The sequence below is a fragment of the Sus scrofa genome, chromosome 2, assembly GCF_054392235.1.
Source record: "Sus scrofa isolate SSC_HxYL_T2T_F1_AM1 chromosome 2, Sscrofa_HxYL_maternal_Yorkshire_Landrace_v2.0, whole genome shotgun sequence".
Classification (NCBI taxonomy): domain Eukaryota; kingdom Metazoa; phylum Chordata; class Mammalia; order Artiodactyla; family Suidae; genus Sus; species Sus scrofa.
The window spans coordinates 119,748,276-119,770,200 of NC_139384.1; the positions used below are offsets into that span (position 1 = coordinate 119,748,276).

Below are 21,925 nucleotides of genomic sequence, written 5' to 3' on the forward strand. Positions count from 1 at the left end.
AAAATAAATTCACCCCAAGGGCATTCCACAATCATGAGTGTTATAATTTAGTCCAATTTGACTTTTAAGTTGCTCTTTACCCAACTTCAAAGTGTGCGAAGAGATATTCTTATCATAAAGAAACACATTCAAGGCCTTATTAGGAAGAATGTAATTTATACATTTGAATTTGCCTGCACCTTGTGATGGAATTATGGGTAGAAAACAGTCATAGCTTTGATGTTTACTTGTACTTAGGAAGCTTTTTTTTTTTTTAATTTATGAAGATGACAATTTCCTTTGCATTTGTTTGTTTTTGATACGTTTTCCATTTTTTCCCTTGATATGTTGAAGTCAGTCTCTGTGGTACATATATCATCCTTGAGTTACATTCCTAGGTAAAATGCAGTTTATAGACTCTAGCTCAGCATACCTGGGTGCAAATTCAAGCCTCACCACTTATGAGTTTTGTGATCTTGGACATGTTAATAGTCTTAAGTCTCAGTTCCCTCCTCTGTAAAAATGGGACTGGTAAGAGTACTCATGTCATATGATTGTGATGATTAAGTGATATCATTTCATGTAAATTGTTTAGCACAGTGCTTGATGCACAAGTGCTCAGTACAGTTTATTGTGTTTTTCTTTTTTGAAGTATAGCTGATTTACCGTGTTGTGTTAGTTTCAGTGTATAGCAAAATGATTCAGTTACATATATGTAACTGAATATATATATCCTTTTTCAGATTATTTTCCATTATAGGTTATTAAAAGATATTGAATATACTTCTCAGTGCTGTATAGTAGGTCCTTGTTTATGTGTTTTACATATAGTAGTGTATCTGTTAATTCCAAATTCTAAATATATCCCTCCCTCTCAACCCTGTTGTTGCTTTCTAATTATTTCCTAACATAACTGGCAAAAGATAGACTAACATGGCTTTTTTAAGAAAAAAAATTTGACTGAAAAATGACATGAGACCGCCAACCTCTTTCTTGTGGGTGTCACAATATTTAAAAAATACCCCTTTTTATGAATGAAGTTTTAAACTAATTAGTTATCAAGTGCTTAATTTTCTAGCACCTGATTTTCAAAAACTTTATATCCCATAGGATCGGGCCAGATGACTCAATTGACTTCACTACTCTCCTTTAAGGTCAGTTGATTAATGAAAGTAAACTCCTCGTTGTGGTAGAGTCACAGGTCAGACTTCCTAGCTCACTCCAGTGCCTTTTGTTTTCTCTTTTCAGCCTTGTTCTACTTTAAGTAGATCTCAGATGATTGTGTTATCAATCACTGTGGCAGCACTTACTCCATATACTCTATAACATGCCCAGAAAATCATATATATTCCCTCATGATGCAGTTCTGTAGCTATTTTCATTGTACCTGATAAGCAAAGCAATATGCAAGTTTCTGTGCTGAGAAGTGTAATCTACCAAAACATGGAATTGATTCTCTTTTTTAAATTCAGAAAGTATTCAAAGTAATTAGTTCTCAGATTTGTAAGACGATTCTTGGATTGAATATCAGGAAAAGTAAATAATTTAATTTTCTGAATTAGGGGTGTGTGTGGGGGGGTGTGTGTATGGTTGGGTGTGGGTGGATGCTATTCTTATGAACATCACTAATGATAACATTGAAATATTCTTTTTTATAGAAAGTAATGAATCATCTGACTATCTGTAAAGGCAGGATATGATAGATGTGATAGTCCATAAAAGATTTTGTCACGTAATTTGGCTTCAGTTTACCTCTACCATCCCAGTTCAATGCTTAAACTATGTATCTTTTTAGTATATAAATTAGTATTATTGATCAGCGTAGGGTATGCAGCTTTTTCCATATGTATGCTCTTTTTTCAGGGAAAGTAGTCAGAGAGAATAAGATTTTTAAAACCTTTTTCCTTTAGTTGTTTTATAGAGATTCTTAATTCTGGATGTGTATCAGAATAATTTATTGGGCTTTTAAAATCCAAATGCCTAGGCTCCATCCTACATTTAATAAGTTAGAAAAGCTAAGGGTAGGGAGCAGAGATGAATATATTAAAAAATCTCCATCAGTAATTTTAATGTACTCTTAGATTTAACAGTCATCACATATGCTGCAGTTTTGGTCATACTAGCAAGGTGACTGCTGGTATGAACAAAACCAGCAAGATGTTCAACTCCAAGGTTAAAAAGTCACCTTGCAGTTTTCTTTTTTACTAAAGCATAGACTAGGAATTAATGTTGTATCCAGTACAGAGTAAACAAGCTCTGTCACAGGTAAGGATTTTGCACAGAGTTTCAATGCCAGGTTGAAGGAAATAAGGAAATTGTAACAGGGCACCATTCTGCTCCCTAGTTTGGGTTAGAGTAATTCCTTGGAAAAGCTCTGCTTTAAAGGAAAGCTAGTAAATCAATTTTGAGCAACAATTTCAGTTTTGATTTTGACAAACTGATTAACATTTCAATGTTTTTTCCCCTTGTATTCGATTTTATAGATTTTGTTGACTTATTCAAAAATGAGGTTGTAAATGATTGCGTTGCATTTTTGTGATAATTTAGACAGTTTACATGCTATTGGATTCTATAATCATGTATAGGTTATTTGCTAATTTCAATGTTTAAAACATTAGAGTGAATAATCTGTTATGTTAGTCTTATTTTCAGTTGTAATTTCTTAAGGATAATTATGTTTTGCTTAAAACTTTGAATCTAATTCTGTTTGTTTAGCTCACTTTTGTCCCTTCTTCCAGTGTCCTAGCACAGTGTCTGACACACATTTGGGTGTTAATATCTATTGAATGAGTAAATTCCCCAAGTCTACCCAGTTTTTACTCTGTTGCTCTATTTCTTTTTGTATGATAGAAATGTGTGACATATTTTACAATAGCAGCTTGTTTTTTTTTTCTTTTAATACCTGCTGTGACCATCTAGTACTTTTTGGAGCATGAAGAAACATACCCACTGAGAACTGAGTCCTCCCTCTGTTCTCTTTTCTATTTCACATGACAACACCTCTCAGAGATGTAGTTTTAAAGCATTGAACTTGATGTATTAATCAATTTATATTCATGAACTGGGCAAATTCCTTAAAATGACCACCATCCTGCTCCTCACAATACAAGTCATTTTGCACTTGAATTTCCTGTTGCCAGGATATGAATATGTTACTATGGAAAAAATTTTGCCTTTGTTGTGAAATATGATTTGGGAGAATTAAATGTTTGCGATGTGAATGAAAATGACAGCAAAAACTATTTTTGGAAAGCTTATCTTTAAAAACCAGATTTTCGATAGAACTATCATATGATCCAGCAGTCTTACTCCTGGGCATATACCTGGAGAAAACTATAATTCAAAAAGGTACATGCACCTCATTGTTCATTGCAGCACTCTGTTCAGTAGCCAAGACAGGGAATCATCCTGAATGGGACAAGAGGAATGAATAAAGAAGATGCAGTACATGTGTATGTTGGAATATTACTCGGCCATAAAGAAGAATGAAATAATGCCATTTGCAGCAACATGGATGGACCTAGAGATTATCATACTAAGTAAAGTCAGTCAGACAGATAAAGACAAACATTGTATCACTTATATGTAAAATCTAAAAAATGATACAAATGAACTTGCAGAGCAGAAATAGACTCATAGACTTTGAAAACAAACTTATGGTTGGGGAAGGGCACAGGTGGAGGGTAGGGATGAATTGGGGATTTTGGATTGGCATATGCACACAAGTGTATATAGAATAGATGGTCAATAGGGACCTGCTATATAGTGCAGGGAATTCTACCCAGTATTCTGTGATAACCTATATAGGTAAAGAATATGAAAAGCAATAGATGTGCATATATGTATAACTGAATCACTTTGACATATGGCAGAGATTATCACAACATTATAAATCAGCTATACTTCAGTAAAACTTTAAAGTAATGAAAAAATAAGTTTTTCAGTAGAAAATAATACACTTATGTTCCCCAGAAGTAGTGTATATGTAGCTTTTTATAATTTTAAATGACTGCCTATTTTATGTTTAATATCATATTTAAACTTCAAATAACCAAGGATAAACTTAAAACTCTACAATTGAAAGATTTAACAATGAAGAAAGCATACTGATTTTCTTACAGCAGTTCATAGTTTTAATTATTTCTATCATTTAATAAATTTGTAATGCATCAGGAACTCTGCTGATTGGTTTATGTATTATCTCCTTTAATTTCACAGCAACCCCTAAAAGTAGGTATTTTGAATGGGGAAAGTAAAACTTAGAGCAATTACCTGAGTAATTGGCTGAAGACCACACTACGAGTGGTACAATAAGTGTATGAGTTTGGCTTCAAATCCATTGGAATTGAAAGTTCTTGTTCTTAACACACACTAGCATGCTCTGGAGCTTGAGTGCAACTTTCCTAATAATGAATTCGTTTTTCCCTATTATATCATTCTTTCTGTCACAGCTACTATAGACCCCAAATCAATGAAGACAGTATAAATGAATTATAGATTTGTTTTAGTTAAACTAAATAAAGCATTATAAAATTTATGCAATAATAAATTATATAGTGAATTTTATTAATAATGCTCAAAAACAATTATCTGATTGGATTTTTTCTGTTTTACTGCTTCCTAGCTTGAAAAACAATAGCTTGACCATTACTTACATTGAGATTTGTTGTTTTACAAACTGTAACACTCAGAGGACAAATATTCACTCTTACGAAATAATATCTTTCCTCTATGCCATGCGTACCATTATTCACAGGTATAATCTAAAGAAATCCTTTTGGATTATGATGATATAAGTAGCTAGTGTATTAGAAAATCCACTGAAGAGCGTAGTCTTGGAAAGGCCAAATAGGATGGTTTTGAGAAAATTCGTCCTTTTTTCTTTTCTTTAAAAAAAGGTCCTCACAATCACCCCTTACTCGTTGCACGGCAGAATTCGCAGTGCTTCTGTATGGGTGCTGTTTCTTTGTTCAATTTACTGGCCAGGTGACTGTATCATAAGAACACCATCACCAGCTCCACTCCTGGTACTAATTAGCACCCTGTTTGTTTGTCAGCTTCAGTCTAGTGGTAGGGACTTGAGTGGTTATAAATATTGTAATACTTTTTCACCTGTGAAAGTAGCGCTTCCCAAGACTAAGAAGAAAGCACAGCAGGTGGGAAGGCTGCGTTATTGCCACCTGAGCTGCTCCTTTTTCTGGATAATTTCAAACTTTAACATCTGTTCTGAACACTACATTTATTAAACTAAATAACAAAATACATTCATCTGTTCATAATAATCCTCCCAGGGGATACAGAATGGGATTTCCCTCTTTTTAAAAAAATTGAAACACAGTTGACAGAGTCTTATGTCTGTTTAATGTCAAGAAAAGCAGCCAGGGAAATAGGAAAGGGACTTATTAGGAAAGATTTTTTTTCCCCTCTTTGACCGTGATATGAGTGCTGCTGAGAATATGCTTATGTGTATTCTCCTACAATTTTTAATTACTGGGTTTAATTGTTGGCAGGTGGGTAAGAGTTCTGTAACATGTAATGTTTAATTGTTTATCCTTTGCTCTTTGTTAGAAATTGAATGCATTAGTTTGAAAATGAGACTCAAGAGGTCTGTTGTGGTAATGTGTTCTTTTTCCTGCTGGAGGACAAAATAAACTCAGATTATAAAGTTCCAGTTCTTGCAAGGTCAAAAAGTTTCCTCATAAATAGAAATCACATGACTGTCAATGAATATGTAGGTCACCCAGATAACATTAGTAGGAAAATACAGCCATTTTAGATGGATGTAAAAGCCGTTTCTGAAACCAATGTAGAGAACATCAATATTTCAACTTTTCTCTTGACCTTTATTATCATAGTTATGACTTAGACCTTCTTTCTCTCACCTCCCTCTTTTTCCTCTTAGTCTCCTAAAAAGATTTCATCTAGCTTCTGAATGGTCTTTCTCCTTTGACAAGGTTCTCACTTAGCATTCCCATACCTTGAAGCCTCAATTGTCTTTAGACCCTAACCTCTCACAGGCAGTGGAGCTCAAAAGAGGTGATTTGGCTTTTAGAAAAGGGGCCAAAAAAGTGGAAAAGTCTAAAGGGTTTCAGAGAAGTCAAAATAGACTGCTCATAGGAATATAAAGTCTGGAATTCCTGTTATGGCTCAGTGGGTTAAGGACCCAATGTTGTCTCTGTAAGAATGCAGGTTTGATCCCTGGCCTAGCTCAGTGTGTTAAGGATCTGGCATTGCTGCAAGCTGTGACATAGTTTGCAGATGCAGTTCCAATTCGACCCTAGCCCAGGAACTTCCATATGCCACAAATGTGACCACAGAAAGAAAAAAAAAATTAATGAAAAAATAGAAAATCTGATGAAAGATGTGATTCTAGGTTATAAATGATCATAGTGTTGGAGGTAGTGTAAGATAACACTTAAATGGGAGCAGAAAGCTAGGGGATAATGTGGAGGATTGGCCTTTTGGAAGATGAGAAATAATATATTTGGTGAACACTGGCAAAAATATGCTCTGAGGATGTTAGTGAAGCATTCCATTTTTTTTTTTTTTTTTAGGGCTGCACCTGCCGCATAAGGAAGTTCCCAGGTTAGGGGTTGAATTGGAGCTACAGATGCAGGCCTACGCCACAGCCACAGCAATGCAGGATCCTAGCCCTGTCTGCAACCTACACTACAGCTCCTTGCAATGCTGGATCCTTAACCCACTGAATGAGGCCATAGATTGTTCCCACATTCTCATGAATCCTAGTCAGGTTCGTTAACTGCTGAGCCACAAAGGGAACTCCTAGTGAAGCATTTGAAACAAGGGAAAGGAGAAGAATGTTCAGTCAGTATTTATTGGTCTTGTACCTACACTAATACTGTCCTTAGTATGCCCAGAGGGACTGTCACATGATCTGCATATCCACTTTCTCACTGTGACTCACATATGATCATGACTCATATGTGACTACTGGCTCCCCTGTCCAGGATCTATTTAAATGACAAATAAGAGCTTGATCCTTTATAAAATTATACCTGTGGTGTGAAATGAAATAAAACTACTGAGTGGTATGAATTACTACTTTGAATTTGACAAAAAGGCCTTTTATTTAGCGAAGTTAAGCAAGAAATGCTATATTTCACTTGCAAAGAACTTCTGTTTCTGGGTTTTATGAACCCAGTGGAGAAGTTAAGTTTTCCTGCAAAATTCTTCTTTATATTGGTGATTTGGATTCATGAACTACTGTAAAATGGCTTTATGATTGTTATTATTTGTAGATACAAGAAAAAAATCATCTAACTAGATTTTTCTCTGTCAGACCAACACTGACCATTAATTCACATTCTCACACAGTTTTGTCTTGTTCAGTTCAAAATGACTCAAGCTTATTGCTTTGGTATCTGTCTTCATATCATTCAAGAACATCTATGTATTGTACTTCAGTTTACAACATTATTTATTGAATTTTCTTTAGAAGAGTTAAAGATTTAGTTCTGTTTTACCTACTACATATGAATGTTTCCATTTCTCCATATTCACAAAATATTATGGTATCAACTTGAGTATTTTGTCTCAGTTTTTCTTGTATTTGATACATAGTTCCTAGAATGTTTTTTTTATTAGATACGCACCTGCAGCATATGGAAGTTACCAGGCTAGGGTTCAAATCAGAGCTGCAGCTGCCAGCCTACACCACAGCTGCACAGCAACACCAGATCCTAGCTGCATCTGTGACCTACACCACAGCTCATGAAAATGCCAGATCCTTAACCCACTGAGCAAGGCCAAGGATGGAATCATGTCCTCATGGATACTAGTCCAGTTCATTACCACTGAGCCACGATGGGAACTCCAAAAACAAGGTGTTTTCTATTTTGTTTGCGAGATCTTTCTTTATCATGGCTACTCATTAAATACCTAGTTTGTGTGTGTGTGTGATGTGTATGTGGGATTTAGTGATACTTGAGAGATTAGAGCCTTTTCAAAGACATCAAAGGAAAAAAACTTTCTGGGCTTGATGTTAGAACAGCCTGAAAACTCCTGATACTGATGTTTCTTAATAATTGCTTTCAATATTTTAGAATTCCGAGCCATTATATCAATGTGGAGAAAAAAATTATTCTCTAAGTTTGGCTCTCCATGACTTTATCTACCATCTACTTGATTCAAGAGAGCAGAATATTTCTTTGTTGATTCAGATGGGTTAATATGAATTAACTAGAGCAACACTTCTGCTTAAGACAACTCCAATATAAGAGGAGATAGATTTCATTGTTTTAGAAGTTTTTCTGTTTAGTGATGCCTTTTTGTGCATGGATGGAATCCAGTTAGGACTACAGAAAAGGTCTTATGTACAAAATTTGGAGGATATTGGGGACCAAAGCAAACAATTAGTTATTCCCTCTCTTATCAAGGAGGTAACTGAATGACCTTTGTACCTCCTCTGTGTGGATCTCCGTGGAGAAACAAAAAGTGAAAAAAATAAGGCTTGTATGTCGCCAACATATATGCTCATGTACTAAAATTCATGAACCATATTTGTGGGAAAGTTTCTTCGATTCTTTTATAGCAATTGTTTAAGTTTCTATTATTGGATTATTAGAAATCTGATAGGTTATTTTCTGATCACCTCATTTTTGCTATTTCAAAAATTTATTAAAAGAAAAGGAAGAGGAGATTGCTGAATGCAGGTCAGCTGAAAGGACCTGATGTACCCTATCAGGTGTTGGGCTCCATAGTGTGGGCAGGTCTCTTTTTGACCAGAAAATCCATATAAATAAAGTGTATTATCTGAGTTTCAAAAGTAGGGCTAATCTTCTTTGACATAATTGATTTTTAGCAGTTTAAAATTAACCAGTTACTTATTAGATGAATTTAGTTGACATAAATCCAGTTGCACATGATTGTTAATAACTGAGATGACAAATGTATTAAACAGATCATGAAAAATTAGAAAAATAGCCCACAAAAGCTATAATTAGGTCAACAGGAAGTGACTGCTTGGAAATATATTAATCAAAAATTAACAATATGTATATGATTGGAAAAAAGCCTGGCTTGGGAGAAATGTGGCTGGAGATTACCTGACAGAAATAAAGAATATGAGAGAAACAAAGAGATATAAGAATGATAAACCTTAAACTGAAATACATACATGAATTTATAACATTCAAGCTTATGAAAAGTTAATTTAGTTCTATTTCTGATGGTTTAATTGATGAAGTTAACTAGAACTGAAAAAAGACCCTAGCCAAATGTTCAAATAAATATCAACTAATGGCTGAATTAGAACACACAAAGGGACAGTGTTAAAATTCCCAAGTATTCACACTTCCTCAAAGATTTTTAAAAAGTTTTCCGTGCATCTTTTTCATAACAATAATTTAAATAATAAATTTTAAAAGTGATTTAGTGTTCCAGAATGGAATATAGAAAATTTAAAGTCCGCTCTTCTAGGTAATTGCATGTTTCATTTTTTTAAACAATGTTGTAGGATGACATTTGTACAACCTTTGTTTCATATTTTATATCTTTTCCTCACTGCTTTGCAATTTGCTTTTACTTTATACACTATGTTTTGGTAGAGACTACTGGTTTTTAATGTTCTCGATTTGAATTGTGCTGATTTATCTTCATAAATAGGCCAAAGTCATAAAAGCATAGTTTAATATATTTTCTAAATAACTTATGACATTATATAGTTATATCTTAAGTAAATTATTGCATAAACATTGTGATTCTTATGTGATATAGTTTTTTGTGTATAAAACAGTGCAATAAAGATTTATAAAGTCTATAGTTTGTTTCTAAATGTCTTAAGCCCAGAATTTATTTTATGGTAAATGGACTTGAGTTATTACTTTTGAGAGAAATTTAGACATAGTTAATGATATCCTAAATAGTACCTGAAATTTGAAAACAGGTATTTGAAGTTTGGGAGTTGTCAAAGTGGTAAAACAAAAATATTTACACCCAAAGGTATACAAATCCCACTGTCTCATGCTACTTATTTTATGACAAGTGATTTATTTGTACTGAACATGTTTATCAGGTGCATCTCTAATAAAGGCTAGACAGAGTAGGGAATAATCAGAGTCAGTTTCTTTTTTTTTATTTTAGGAATTTTTAGGAGGAAATATGTTGATAGTGCATCAGAAATTTCCTAGCATTTTTGGTAAAGCTGAATCTGAGAAAAACATATACATATTGGATTTAGAATATTTGTGTTGCACATTTAGATTTTAAAATAAGGTGGATTATATCCTTATCATAGACAAGCATATATTTTGAGTTGTAGTTCTCAGTTTCATTCAGTCCATGCTTCCTATTTTGTTCATGTTCTCTATTTACAGTCATAAAATTCTTCCTTCAATTCCCCAAATTCCAATACACTCCTCCAACCTATCTAGAGAAACACTAATTTAGAATGTGACTCTGAAAGCAATGAGTTAGTTTTTCTTTGGGGAGCCGCCACTTTTAGTCCATGCAGTTTAGTTGAGCTGATTCCAATCTAACCTAAGAAGTCAAGAGTGGCTCACATGGATTTTTTTTTAATTCCTAGTTGCAGTTTAGAGATTGGTATATGAAGAAAATAGGTGCATAAGATTCAGTTTCAGGGAGAACTTTGGCATGGACTTAGAATGAAGAAGCTTTATTTATTTGTTTGTTTGTTTTTGTGGGATTATATTGTTAGGATAATGCAAGGCTGAAAATGTCAATAGTCATGCTTACATTACAGCCATCTCAAAGCAAAACTGAGCCAAGAGGTAGGAAATGATGGACTACTGATCATGTTATTTGAGGCTCTGGGTCCACCTGTGTCTGAAACTAACATTTTCTCAAATTTTCAGTTATAGAAAACAGCAAATTAATACCTCTCCCTTTTTTTATTTGCTTTAGTTTTTTTCTTTGACTTTCTTTACATTGCAAGCAAAACATACTGACTGCCACAGAAGTGACTTGTGGGAATATACACATTCCAGTAATTAATTCTTTACTTATCTATTTGTCACAGGTACATAAAATGCAATAAAATTTTCCTCTAGCTCATTCCCTTTCTTATCCACAAACTCCCTAGCACCATGAATACTGATTACATATTTAATAACCATAATATAAATTATATTGAATAAAAATAATTACTTTCTTCAGATTGAATACTAACAATCTTGTCCTCTTAAACCAGTGTAGTTAGCTTATTATCCTAGTTACCTGTAGCCTCTTTATTATTGAAACTGGTACTATTCTTTCATGCTCAGTTTATGGTTCACCTCTTAATTCATGATGTAACTGTGGCTAGAATATTTTATTCCCTCTTATCTCTCTTTTTTTAACAACTGAGTTTCTGTTTTTGCTGTTTTTTTTTTAACTTCCCTTTCCTTTCTCATATATCTGCCATATTCCTCAATAATAACCCTTAACTTACCCCTTTGTCACAGTTGCTCCTTTGCTGATGCCCTTTCTCCTTTTTCTTTTTCCCTGCCCTAATTTTAAAGCATCTTCCAGGAGATATGTGTATGGAAGGGGTTTTGTGGACTAGGTATATTTGAATTTGGTGTATTAGCACATAGTAGACATTCAGAAACTGTTTACTGAAATAATAATAACTTAACCTTATTAAAATAACATTCTAGGGTTCTAAGAAAATTAATGCTCATTCAAAGCTGCTTGATTTATGCCCAGAGAGCAGATTAGACAAGGAGAGAGCAAATTTATTAATCTTACCTTCAACATATAGTTAATTTTGATGATGCCTCCTAATCACTTGCTGCTACTTAGAAGGTAGTCACAGACATGTCTTTTCTTTTTAGTGAGGTTAGATCTTTTTACAAATGCTCTGAGAGCTGAACAGAGCGACTGCAAATGGTGGTAAGCAATTGTCTATCTTTCAGTACAAGTTCCTTTTGTGAAGTATTTGAGACTCTTGGGAGATTATTTAGGAATAAAAAGGCAGCCATACCTTTACATTATAATATTCCTGTTCTCTATTTCAGATCCTCTCCCATGTTCATTGACTGGGTTCTGTCCTACAGAGCCTAAGGAGACCTCTAATGGCCTAGCTTCTTATTTCTTAGTCAATATTCAGTCTACCTGCACTTGAATCCTGAGTTAGGTTAGAATTTTCATCATTCATCTCTATACATTCCTAATACCTAGATTGCTTTGTACCTTAAGTGTATAGTCAGATATGCTGTGTCTGGATCAACCTCTGGCCAATATTTCCTTTTGTATGCTCTCAGTGTATTGAATATCTATAGAGGTGTTGATTTGATTTCCTGTGGCCTCTAACTTACTTTTTAAAAACTGAAGTAGAGTTAATTTACAATGTTGTGTTAATTTCAAGTGTAAAGGTGATTTAGTTATACATACATATATAAAAAATTTTTCAGATTCTTTCCCATTATAGCTAATTATAAGATATTGAGTTTAGTTCCCTGTGCTATACAGTAGGTCTTTGTTGCCTATCTACTTTATATATAGTACTGTGTGTATGTTAATCCCAAACTCCTAATTTATCCCCATTTCACCCCCCCCCCTTTGGTAACCATAAGTTTGTTTTCTATTTCTTTGGGTCTTTTTCTGATTTGTAAATAAGTTCATCTGTACCATTTTTAAAAGATTTTACATGCAAGTGATATCTTATGGTATTTATCTTCCTCTGTGACTTACTTTACTTAGTACGATAATCTATAGGTCTATTTTGCTGTAAATGCTGTCATTTCATTCTTTTTTATGGTTGTGTAAGAATTCATTGTATAAATGTACCGCATCTTTATCCATTCCTCTGCTGATGGATGTTTAGGTTGCTTCCATGTTTTGGCTATTGTAAATAGTGCTGCTGTGAACATTGGGGTGCATGTGTCTTTTTGAATTAGAATTTTCTCCAGATGTATGCCTAGAAGTGGGATAAAGGATCATATGGTAACTCTAGTTTTTTTAAGGAGCCTCCATTCTAATTGCTTTTTAACTCACTGTGAGTAGCAAGACTTGTTATATGTTTCAATTTCATGGTAATAGTCTTTCTCAATTCCTATTGCTTCAATCTTTTAATCTCATTTTTAATTGATTGAATTTCCTCAGATAATCTTACCCTCTCTTTCACAAAAAGGATAGAGGCCACCACTTTAGTTACAGCTTCGCCCGTCCACCCTCTTTGCTTTCACAAGTACCATTTGTTGATATTCATCTTTCTTCCTTTCTTTTCCTGTTTGAGAAAAATGTGCTGTGTTTTCTTTTTAGGACTAGTGACAAACCATTTGCTCATTCATTCTCTTCTTGACCTACAGCATCTTCAGTCTTTCCACCTCCAAACTTTTCTTCCCTATAACCACAAATGTACAAATATACAAGGGTCTTGCATCCTTTCACAATTGACAAAGCTTTGGATTTATAATTTACAACCATTGCCTCTTCATAATTATGTATGCTAAGCTACTGTTTATTTAGCTCTGTTATCTTGAGTCTGCTGAAACTCTTTCCTTAATTCATGATAGGATCCTAACTGCCAAATCCTGCAAGTTTTTCTTCACTTTTGCTCTCTGAACATTTGGATTTGTTTGCTTTCTTGTCATTAAAATTCTTTCTCCTTTTGCTACAGCATCCTGAGAAAATCATTTTTCTTCACACTACATTCTTCCTTCAACTCCCCATTCTCATGCCTACTTTATTTTTACCCTACATTTGCTTGGGGACCTTATATACTGCTGGGAGAGTCATCTTTTACAATACTACAGTATTATGGCACTGTGATGCTTGAAAACTGGAGTAAGGTCTAAACATTATGATCAAGACTGGCAATCAGTGGTAGCAATCTTGGCCTGGCCTACCTCCCTCACCTACCTTAGCTTACCTAACCCTATCCCAACAGGGATCCTGTGCTCCCGCCAGTTAATTTGCTCACTTTGCTCAAATAGTTCCCATGGTTAGAATTCCTTTTAATCATCTAAAATTTCTATAACTGGGGAAAGATACTCTTAGAAGCTACCACAAAGATTTTATGAAAATTTCCAAGCATCTCTGATGAACAGAAATATTAAATCATTCCTGCTTGTTTTGAAAAATTTCCTTCATTTAAAGGGGGAAAGATAATATTCATTAACTTTCAGATGAGATGTGGCCAGTCTGCTCTATTGAATATTTAAAGTGTGTCAGAACTGAGCTAGGCTTAGGGATTCCTTTAATGAAAAAGCAGTCAGTCTGCTCCAGAGCATCTCACAGTTAGGATAAGCATTAGAGCATCAAGTATCTGAAAGCTTTAACCAATTTGGATAGGTTACTTTAAAAAATAATTAAAATACTCCTACTCATGGGTGCTAAGTAGATATTTTATTAGTATTCTTAAAATTATGGCAAGCTCTTTTATTTTTTTTAACAAAAATCAGTGACACTTTTGGCTAAGCATGTGACATGTAATTATTTTCCATGATGTATTGCTTCTTATCCAGTTCTAGAATATGGAAAAATCCAGGTTTGTGAGTTTATAATTACTTTATGACTTACTAGCTTACTAAATCAAAATCATATCCATTCCTATTTGAAGGTTTTTTGATAAGAGAATCATATATGCTATAGAAAAAATATGTTAGGAGATCCCGTCGTGGCGCAGTGGTTAACGAGTCCGACTAGGAACCATGAGGTTGCGGGTTTGGTCCCTGCCCTTGCTCAGTGGGTTAACCATCCGGTGTTGCCGTGAGCTGTGGTGTAGGTTACAGACGTGGCTTGGATCCCGCGTTGCTGTGGCTCTGGCGTAGGCTGGCAGCTACAGCTCTGATTGGACCCCTAGCCTGGGAACCTCCATATGCCGTGGGAGTGGCCCCAAAAATAGCAAAAAGACAAAAAAAAAAAAAAAAGAAAAAATATGTTAGATATGTATTTATTACCTGATGGAAGTACAAACGTAGGATCCTTCGAATGAAGTATTTTTACCTAAATACACAGTTAATCTATTTCTTTAACTATTAGTTTCAGTTGTTATGGTAGGATAAATATGTAATATTACATCAGGACATCATATCCACAGTGAAACAGGAACACTCACGGTGTGTGTGCCAGACATTGGGCATTAGTTATAAATGCCAGAGTTTTCATACCTCAGTTTAAAATGTGTATATACTGTCATTTATGGGTCTCCATGTATTGTATAGTTTACAACCATCACAAAAATAACTGCAGTGAGTAGCAAGACAAATTTAATTTTTTTATTTTAAAATTCAGTTATACTTCTTTGTGAAGAATCATTATTAATTTATCTGGTGAATTCAAATGATTTAAAATGCTGTTTTGATACAATCATATTTTATATACTGCAAATTAGCTGTCCTAAATTTTCTTGCATTCTTTATATGAAAGAATGAAAATATCTGTTTTATGTATTATATTTTAAATATATATGTGTTTATAATTTGCTTTCTTTTACATTACTCTTTAACAGTTGTCAAGGTTAGTTTTAAATGAACTATGTCTGCCTGCAGAATAATTTAAAAATCTTGGCCTATTTTATAACACTATTTTGAAACATTTTCCATACTGACTCAGAAATGAACAGTGGTTGAAGGGTTACATTATAGATCCTAAAGAATCTAAAATACAGGTTCTTCTTATTTCATACAATTTTGAGAGTGCTGTGTACCAATGTACAGGTCACAAAGCTTCCTCATGGTTTACCCCTTACCTAGTGAGCATATTTGTGGGGGTAATGAGGGCATATCTGCCACCAAAATCTTCCACTAGTATCCATTCTAAGATTGTGAAGAATTATCATTGTGGTTGGATTTGGAACACATGTGAACTTTGTGGCCTTTATCAAAAGTCTAAAGTTTCAGTAGTTATGCATTCTTTATCATTCTGTGGTCCTCTGAGGTGTATATTTGACTTCAAAGATAGTTTGGCACAGGAGCGAGGCAAAGAAAACCTTTATGTACCACAGTAGTGACTCTTTCCCAAGTGGCTCTGACTCACTAGAAATCTGATTGCCTTCCTTGCATCCTATGTAAATGCTTTTTTAAATTTTTAACTGAGAGTCATTCTCCCTTGATACGGAACTGCTTTGGACAACAAGGTCTCTGATCTGAACCCAAATGTCATTTCTTATATGTTTAGGGATCTAATGAGGCATTGCTAGTATGTCTGAAAAATCCCTAAAGGAAAATATCTTTGAAATTACTATTTCTCCTGATAGGAACATTATGTAAATGCGTGGTTGAAAAGGCTGGTCCAGTCTTTGAAATGCCTAAATGTATAGTATATGGAGGGGAGATAAGAAAATGGTTTTCAAGGCAGATACTGAATTGTTCATTGTGCACCTAACCAACTCCTACAAATAGCTAACCTTCTCTATTCTATTCACAGAAATGCCATCCTCTGCCTAGGACCAGCTGAACACACAGGGCTAACAGGTTGCTAACCTTCTCTACTTGTCTGGTATGTTTGCACAGTTCTACTATCAATTGGCTACATTCTTACCACAGTGTATTCCCAAACCAGTTGTGTCAGTTATTATTATGATTATTTAATTTGCTTGATAATATATGAGTTAATGTAGTGTGAGTGTGAAAAGAGAGTTGTTTCCATGTAACTAATTAGAATGCTCCGGAAAGTCTTGATAAAGGTGATTTGCTAAACATACCATGTTTGCTGTCAAATTAGGTGTGAGCAAGCCAAATATAAACAACTGGAGTAAAACGTAGAGTTTTTTTGCTGGCATTTAAAAATTCTTACTTAAAAGACAGTAGGAATATTATAATTTTGTTGTATAGCTAGTGAAAAGTAGGAAAATGGGGAATTAAAATCAGATTCTTATTTTAAGAAAAGACCTTGTTCTACATCAAAAAATTGGATAATTACTGTGTTTTGTCACAAAAAGTGAAACATTTAAGTTAGTATGTATGTTTTCCTTAATTTCCTTTTTCAGTTACCTGACCAATCCTGTTCTAGGTAATTAATGTAAGGCTCTCTCTACTGTAAATGCTTTGGTCCAAGTATCTCTTATGCTGCTGCTTTAACCTTGGAATCCTCAAATCTCCACAGTAGATGGATATATATATCCTTCTGACTGGAGCTTCTACTACCTTCCCAGCATCATCCCCCATCTTTTCCCCAGATACTGAAGTTATAGCCACATCTCACTTTGGACTACTTACTCATCATGTTGTAGATTTTTTGCTTCTGATCACAATAGGATTCAGTCAGCCTTCCACCCACCTAATCCATCTGTTTTGTCCATTAGCCAAGTATGTCTCCAATATTCCAGATCATATTTTCACCTACTCCATAAAATCATCCAAGCTGGGAATTCCTTTAGTCTTACTCCTATAAGAGTTAAGTACTTGGTGGATCTCCTGAGGGTTTGATCCCTGACCCAGCACAGCGGGTTAAGGATCTGGAGTTGTCACAGCTTCAGCTTAGGTCGAGACTGAGGTGTGGATCTGATCCCTGCCTGGGAGCTCCATGCCTCAATTTATGGGGCAGCCAAAAATTGAAAAAAAAAAAAAAGAGTAAGTACTTAGTTTTAGCACTTATTACTCACATTGCAAGATGATTTTTTTATGCGGCATTTGTCTCAACCGGAGTCTAAGCCCATTAAAGGAGAAAGAAACATTGTATTGATTGTTTCTGTATCCCCAAATCCTAGCAAATGCTAGGTATTTGGTAATGTGTATAGAATGAAGCAGCAAAGAGATCAAATTGAACTAGCAACTAAAATCTTCAGAGAATAAGGCCTCCCTCAGAAGCTAGTGAACTTCTTGGTCTTTCCACCTTTAATTACTTTTTCTCTTTTTTTCCTTTTACTATAAAATTTATCTTCTCAACTTCTATACTTCTCATTAATCTTAAACTTGCTGTATTTCAATTTTGACCCCACAAATTTATGAGAGACTTTTAAGAAGATGGTAAACAACTACTGATAGGGAATTCCAGAAGGAATTAAACTATCAGATGGTAGGTTTGACCAGATTAAATTTAAGGTTTCTTCTTGTTCTGGTATTCTGTGAGTTATTTTTCAGCAGGTATTAGTTCCCTCACAAATTATGGTGCCCTTCACATTCCACCATATGGGCTGTCACTATTCTACTTGGTAAGTATGACTCTCTTATAGAGGCCTGTTTCATCATCTAATTAGTAATAAACAAGAGCAAGAGGGTGAAGTACCACTTAGCATCCTACTACCTCATAACAAATACGCAACCAATTGGATGGGCTCTGCAGAACTGGAAGTTGGCTGTCCAGATGGCTGGGCGTGTTCATATGTTTGCACATAGTACTTTGTCATCTGAGATTAGCAGAATGATAAAATCAAAATGAGACAGAGAGAGAGAGAGAGAGAGAGAGAAACAAAATGTAATAGGTTAACCATCTATAAAGTGAAATAAGAATGACCTAAAAACTTAATAAAAACCCCATTTGAAGGTATGTGGTCCAGAAGCACAGTTATATCTGTTAACCCAACAAAATTACATTTCATTCCAAGTTCTTATCTAACAAAGCTACATATATCAGACACTTAAAATGACTCATGTTATTAGCACCAGCTATTGGATGAAGGAGCGCAACCATCTTCCTTAAGCTTAGTCATTAGCTGTGTCTATAATTTGTAGTTAGATATGACTAATTCAATGTCTTTGGTATTCAGTGAAACATTCTGGTAAATAAAATTAATTGATGAAATTTAGATATATAATTTAATACATCCAAAAATGAGTCACATGGAAGGCAAAAATTAATACATATTCATACCAAAATTACCCATTGGCTCATTGACAGCAGGGAGCAAAATAATTCTGGAATCGAGAGGAATTCAGGTTAGAGACAAGGGAATTTTACTGCTACACAATTACCTTGTGGCCCGAAGAGGCCAGTGTCTTGCCCTAGGCAATCCTGTCACTCTCAAGTATTCCAAAGCCCTAAACAATTCACTCATTTCTCTTCCAAAATTGTATGCATAGATGATAATCCAGGGGAACTGGGGAGCTCCAGATGCCCTATTATTAATATCTGGCATACAATATTTCATTCATAAAGTAATGACTTTGGTTCCTTGGACCTTCAGCAAGAAACTAAAACAAATGTGACTACACTTTTTAATAAGTGACAAATCTCTCCTTCCTTCCTTTTGGTATTCACTATGATGTCATTAATCAGTGATGGAATCCTGATAATAAATCTTGATGTTCCCACGAATGCAAAAATGCATTGTTCCTCTCTTGCCCAGTATTCTGATGCAACATTCTTTGTTAGAAACAACTGGAAGGGTCTAGGAAAAACATTTATTGTAAATTCAGATATTCAACTTTTCACTTTTGACACCATTATGATTATCTTGGGATCTCATTAAGAACTATGAAGATTTTGTCTATTGTTCCTGGAAGGAAAATAAAATTCCTTCATTTTGATTTTGAACCTGTAGTCTAGGAATGTTTGATTTTTCAATCTATATATTATGAATATACATATTTGCCAATTCTAGACTCCACTGCAGATGATGGACAGAAAAAGAGAGAAACAATCATGTATATTTGATCTGTCCCCTAAAGAGAACATTATCCATCTGTTCTTAATAAACTGTAATCAGCCCTATTTATTTTTGACTTTTTTTCTAAAAGAAACTGACAAAGATAAAATAAAAGATGCATTTAGGATTTGAGAAAAGTAGCTTCCTCATTATGAATCTCTACTAGGTCAAATTTCTACCATGCCATAGATCACATAATGAAAGCAGTATCAACAGATTAAAATAATACTTGCACAATCTGCAATCAAAACGGGTACAGTTGGCATTTGATGTCTGACACTCATATTTTGCAAATGTATTTTTTAAAATCAAAGTAATAGTGATATCTACTTGCTAAAAAATTTAAAAGCATTTATAATATTAAGTATAGAATGAGTTTTCTCCTGTACCATATCCCAGATCTTGTTTCTGGAGGAACTACATTCAATTCTTTGAGGTGTTTTATTCCTGATATTCACCTCATGTTTCTAAATTAAATGAGTTCATATGCGTATGCTCTTTTTCTTTTAATATTGTCCCAATAAACTTAAATTGTAATATTTGATTAAGCTAATGTTCAGTCTTTATATAAATGATTATATGAATACTGTAAACTAATTTGTCAAGGATCATACTCATACATCTGCTTACCTTTCCATTAATGTAGATTTTTTTGGTTTTCCTGAAGTTGAAAATTGCCTCACTTTTAAAATTTTCTAATTATCAATAATTTCTTACAAGCACTTCCATGAAACTGTGGAAGGTACTCTTGGTACCTCTTTCTACGTGGTAAAACATATCACATAATCTTATTGCTTGCTTGCTCCTTCCTTCCTTCCTTCCTTCCCAAAAGACATCTTACTTGGAGCCCTCCCAGTCTCACTGTATGCACAGAGTGACTTATGCTGTGCACACCTAGGTGTATGTTTATGCAGACTATGACTACTCCAACTACTCCAACCAGGTTGTATGTTGCAGTAACCCTAAACTCCTTTGTACATCTCATTACTTGTTTCACATCATTCTTCAGGCCTGATGCACAATTTGTCCTCAGTCTTCTCTTTACCAATATTGTGAATATTCCCTTTATCTCTGTTTGTTTCCTGTTTACTCAATTTTAGGCTTTCCTTATTCTTGGTTATCTACATCATTTTAGTGGATATTTTAGGGAATCATGCAAAGAATGTAAAGCTTGCACATTTAACAGTATTTTCATTCTATTCTCAGACTTGCTTGATAGTTTGGTTGGTTATAAAATGATAGTTTGGGATATTTCCCTCGGACTTCTGTAGCACTTCTCCTGGTTGATGCTGAGAATCCCAGTGCTATGATGTATCTTGATTCTTTGCACATATTTGCCTGAGAATCCCAGTGCTATGATGTATCTTGATTCTTTGCACATATTTGCCTCAAGAATCTGGCATTGCTGTGAGCTGTGGTGTAGGTCGCAGACATGGCTCGGATCTGTGTTGCTGTGGCTCTGGCGTAGGCCGGGCAGCTACAGCTCTGGTTGGACCCCTAGCCTGGGAACCTCTATGTGCTGAGGGTTGGCCCAAAAAAGAAAAAAATCTTTCTGTAAGATAGACTCAATCAGGTCTTCTAAACTTTCTGATAAAACTTATATTTTAGCTATTCTGTTTTAACATTTCCATGTGCTTTTTCTTTTTTTGTATACTCCATTAAAAAAATGCACTTTTTTTTTTGTTTTGAGGATGAAATAGCTTCTTTTATCTTTCAGATAATGTTTTTTATGTAATTATATTTTCTCTGTTTTTGCCAAGTTCCTTTAATCTGCTGTCTCTTTTGCATGTTGAAGGCTCTTTTCAAATCTCTTTTGGTTCTTGGCAAGCTTTCAAATTTAGGCATTAACACTAAAAAATTGATGGGAAATGTTAGGGTGTGTGTGTGTCTCTGTGTGTGTGTGTGTGTGCTTGTGTGTGTGTGCATGCGTGAGGAGTAGGTGTTATTTATATAAAGTGGGTCTAACAGAGATCCAGAAGATTCATTCTGGGCCCTCTGAATGTCTTGTCAGCCTTTTCTCTGATAATTTTCTCCAGAAATCTATTCACTCTACTGCTAGAGGATCTGGCTGCTGGCATAATGAGAGTTTAAGTGGGGGAAAGGGCTGAAAACCCTCATTGTTCAGTAAATAGAAATTGACATTATTCTCCTCAACCCTGCCTCCCCCATGTTTTTAATCTTCTCTGATTAATTTCTTTAAAGACTGAAGCTCTCCATCTCTTCCCAGAGGAGTAGTTGCCCGGTTGTCTAAAGTAGGGGGTCCAGGCCTGAGGACACAGATTGTCTGGGGGGAGGATTGTTCTGATATATACTTCTGCTTTTAGCCCACCACTCATCAAATTCTCCACTTGGAGAGGCTTTCCTAAGGCCATCCAGAATTCTTCTGCATAAGCTGGGTTTATCTAACAGTATGCCCCACTACATATGCTGACATTTTCGTTTTCTCCAGACTTTTAA

General features: G+C 34.7%; 1 protein-coding gene across 2 annotated transcripts in view; it reads left to right on the forward strand.

Moving 5' to 3' along the window:
• The window catches only part of MACIR (macrophage immunometabolism regulator), a 790,687-nt gene that overhangs the window by 500,014 nt on the left and 268,748 nt on the right, over positions 1–21,925 (forward strand). For both annotated transcript variants that reach the window (XR_014838456.1, XR_014838457.1), the window contains one exon: positions 16,309–16,380. The gene's annotated coding sequence lies outside the window, so the exon portion shown is untranslated. The remainder of the gene's footprint in view (positions 1–16,308; positions 16,381–21,925) is intronic.